The sequence below is a fragment of the Macadamia integrifolia genome, unplaced genomic scaffold, assembly GCF_013358625.1.
Source record: "Macadamia integrifolia cultivar HAES 741 unplaced genomic scaffold, SCU_Mint_v3 scaffold1452, whole genome shotgun sequence".
NCBI classification, from domain to species: domain Eukaryota; kingdom Viridiplantae; phylum Streptophyta; class Magnoliopsida; order Proteales; family Proteaceae; genus Macadamia; species Macadamia integrifolia.
In genome coordinates, this window is record NW_024868208.1 from 1 (window position 1) to 4,195 (window position 4,195).

Consider the following 4,195-nt stretch of genomic DNA (forward strand, 5'->3'; position numbering starts at 1 on the left):
TCTGCAGGTCAGTACATGATTAGACTGATAGGAAAAGAAAGAAGAGAAAGAAGGCAGTAGTGTCACAGGGCTGGGGAAAGAAAATTACCAGCTGATTGGGGAAGGAGAGAGAGGAAAGAGAGTTCTCACAAACTTCCAATAACAATTCTGTAAAAATTCTCTCTTATTCAAAACAAAGCAATTCCAATTGACTTTGAAATTTTACCCGGACCCTCTTATACCATTTTTCACTTCCAAGCCCTACATAGGAAAACTAGTTGCTTTCTGTAAGATAATAACTGCAAAACCTTTAGGACATAAACCAGGACATCGAATAAGAGAGCAGCAATTTTATAAATCCTGTAACTTTAAAATGAAGCACAACAGTTTGGTTCCTAAGCACTTATGTACATAAATAAGAGAGTTGACAAATGCAATGATATAGGGTGAGAGGGAATACTTACAAAGCCCTCAAAATTTTGAAAGAGCATGCATGTGGCATATCCCGATCAACCTAGGACAGAAATTAGGACAAGTAATAAAACAACTATAAAAAAAAGCATAATATATACCAGACATGTAAAATGTATAAAATCATTTGAAAAGGGAAAAAAAAACATTTTGATATGTGACTGATCAATTGTCTAGAAGACTTTTAACTTTTCCCCCCTGTTTTCCATTTTTTTAGTGGGCTAACCCTAGTACACCTGATCACATGGTGTACTTTCAATTAATAAGTTAAGTATAATTGTAGAGCACATTATTTGTATGCACTGGTGTAACTTTTTCATTTTTCTCTCTTCCTTGATAAAACATTTCTTTGTCTATACTTTTCTCCCTCTTTATTGTAGTCTAATGTTAATCGTCAAAGGGGAAATAAACGCTCCCTAACACACCCCACTCCTAAGAAACCCAAAATATCCACCCCGGTTGATGCCCATGTGCACCCCCTTACTGGCCCCTGCACTATGTGACCAGGGAATGTTATTTTCCCCATAAATAACATAACACAAAAACACATACAGAACACTTTTTCTTATTAATTCCTCTACTTAAAATTTTCTCTCCTTTTGAGGCTATTGAGAAAGACAGCATCCATGACATCTTGGTGCAGCATACAACATTGACGATATGAATTACAGGCTCAAACCATAAAAATGCAAATGATGTCATAGTTTTCAATGGACATTATAGGTATGAAACAAGAAATCCCACATTAAAATTTAAAAATGGCTTACATTATAATTGTGAAAATTTTATCAAAACTCCAAGAGACCATAATAATAAACTCAATAGTCAAAACTTACCTACCCAGTCCATCATATGTTTAAAAACTGAAAAACAAACCATAAAAAAAATATATCTATTGAGACAGGTCTCTAAGTTGGGGACGTAAATGTATTAGGATTTTCATCTCTTATTAACAAACATCCAGAGTAAAACAATCAATTCATGAAGAGATATGAACCGATCTGATAATAGATTTGAACAATAAATCCGGTATTTGAACAGATTAGCTAATCAATCCATGCACCAAATCCAATTTATCACTTTATGAAGCAATTTACTGAAATTTGAGTTTCTTCCCATTAGTAAAAAAGACCCTAATTCTACTTTCAGAGAACAAGAAGGATGATACCACGTTTTGTTCAGCGGCTTCAGCCTATTTGTCGTTCACTTCAGGAAGTTCACTCTTTCACCTGCGATAGAAAACAAACTTAGATTACCCACGACGATGTATTAGTCGGTTATGTGAAGGTCGTAGCGGCGCAGCAATCATTACCTAATGGAAGAGAGAGATGGTACCCGAGAATTGCAACGAAGCAGAAGACAGAAACTGAATTGAAATCAAAGAATAAAGAGAGGGGTAGGTCGGATTGTCTTCTACTTTATCTTTGGCGGGAAAAAGACCTCAATTGGGCTTCAGATTGGAGCGGGAAAAGGATTCGATTAGGGTCTGTTGCCAATTCGCCATTCCACGTTTCAATAAAAGGAAGAGGGGCTCTCCGAGCGGGATTTTGCTCGTCTCCAATTCTTGATCTGCCAATTCTTCGCCAATGACTGACACCTGTCCTCATTAAATCTGACGGTTGAAGATGAAGTTGCTTTTAAACTTGAAATAAACGCTTATCCCCAAGCCACCTGCTCTGTGAAGCACAAGGACGAAGAAGAATGACGAAGCTGTGAACCCTCTTCCTTCCCTATTTTCAAGGACGATCTGAAACTGGGAAAGACTCTGCAAATGAGGAAGAAGGAAACGAACCGAGATTCTCGCTTCTGCAAACCCTCTTCCGTTCTTGCCTCCCCTTCGTCTATGAGATTCTGACTCTGCAACTCCAAACTATCATGTCTTAAATGAGTGATAGTTACATTGCCCTTAGCAACTTCAAACTTATCTGATTAGAACCCACAAATCCTTCACATCTCTCCTCGTTCTTCTGGTTCTTCTTCCGGAAGAAGGTTGAAATCCTACACTAATAATCCCAAATCTGTATACCCATCAGCTCTGAAGACTGTTTCTCTCTGTACTTTTCATCTACTTTGAATAGTTATAATCCGTAACCCTGTAACTCAATAAACATCTTCCTTGTTTTTTTTTTTTTTCCTCAGATCAAGAAGAACCATATAAAACCCAAAAAGGAGAGAGAACAGGGGAAGAAAACCCTCACCCAAGTTTATGAAATCTAGCCGTTAGAACTACCCATTAAAACAAAAAAGGGAAATTCTTTCACAGGAGATGTTTTCTCCTCTGCTAATCTCCTTTGTGATTCCATTTCTGCTTTGAACTCGTTTGTTTTTTCAGGGTTTGGTTATGTGGTTTTGTGGATAATGGTTTCAAGTTTTCATATTCAACTGTTAGATTTAATGGGGACAGATGTCGATCATTGGTTAAGAATCGGTAAGAAATCGGTGGATCCATTCTGAATTGGAGACGAGCCAAATCCGCGTAGAGGGTAGTGCCACGATTAAAATAGATAGGAGACTAACAAAGTCATTTCACTGAGGAATAGATAAGAGTGGAATGCAAACCTACCCTCCCTTGGACCCTTGAAAAGCTAAAAGAATCTTTTGGGGGTGGGATGGTCATTTCACCATCCCTGTATCTGGTGTACGAAGACATGATCAAGTTGCGTTATTTTCTCTTAGATTTTAATAACATTTAGGGGGAAACGGATCGATAAAGGTTTTATCCCTCACCGCAGCTAGATGTTGACTACTTCTTTTGTTAGAATCCGCTCTTTTGCAAGAATACCTTATTTGGCTCTTTATTCAAGCTCTTCAAATTTAGTCTTTTTCTTCTCAAATAGATCCTTGAGTAGTCGTTAGATCAGGACATAGTCATAGTGGTTTGTCCGAGATGTCTTAGTTGTTCCCAAACTCACCGCTCTAGTACAACAAGTTAGTGGGCAGCACCAATGGGTGTGCAAAATGGGGCATCATACAAGAGGGGTGAAGAAAGAGATACACAATGTCGTATGTCTAGCGTTCCTCATGCTCAGACACAACCCTTATAAAAAAGACATTCTTGCCCCTTACAAATACACTGTCTCAGAGACAACATTCCCCCTCCCTATTTTTGATGTTGTCCCCCTCCCTATTTTTTAAAAATAAGGAAAATTTTTATTACTCCCCTATAATTACCCTACATTTAGGGCCCGTTTGATAACGTTTCTGCTGTTTTTGTTTCAAGAAACGGTAGAAACATAAATTTTCGTTTCTAGAAACAGAAACGGAATTGAAGGTGTTTGATAAGTTATGTTTTTAGAAGTCGATAGTAACAAATGAAAGAATGGCCACAAGTCGTTTCCAAAAACAGCGAAACAAGTTGACTTGTTTCGCTTAGGTCGTTTCTTGAACCATAAATAAGTAAAAATTTTTATTTCTATTTATGAAAATAGGTGAAACGAAATAGTTTTATCAAACGCTTTTTACTCCGTTTCTGATGTTTCTGGAAACAGAAACGGCAGAAATGCGTTTCTTGAAACGTTATCAAACGGGCCCTTACTCAAACTCCCCTATTGAAACTCTTAATCCCCTACTATTTAAAAATACCTAAATTATTATTATAACTATTGTTGTCACACTAGGCTATCGCAATCCTATGCACATAGGATTTGTATTGTTGATTGGATTATAAAAATTATTTCAAAGACATTTAAAAAATAACTATTAGAACTAGTGACAAAGTTTCCTTCACTTTTTCACTTTTTTTTTT

The 4,195-nt window shown here is 37.0% G+C and overlaps 1 long non-coding RNA gene across 2 annotated transcripts; it reads right to left on the minus strand.

Moving 5' to 3' along the window:
* Window positions 1-6: 6 nt before the first annotated feature.
* LOC122063773 lies at window positions 7-2,777 on the minus strand. Of its 2 annotated transcripts, none has more exons than XR_006135454.1 (3): window positions 1,786-2,777; window positions 1,619-1,679; window positions 7-493 (listed from the first exon to the last, which is right to left on the minus strand). It is a non-coding gene; the product is annotated as an uncharacterized LOC122063773 (long non-coding RNA). The 2 variants fall into 2 exon arrangements; XR_006135453.1 differs by having other exon boundaries at window positions 1,763-2,777.
* Between the last annotated feature and the right edge of the window lie 1,418 nt (window positions 2,778-4,195).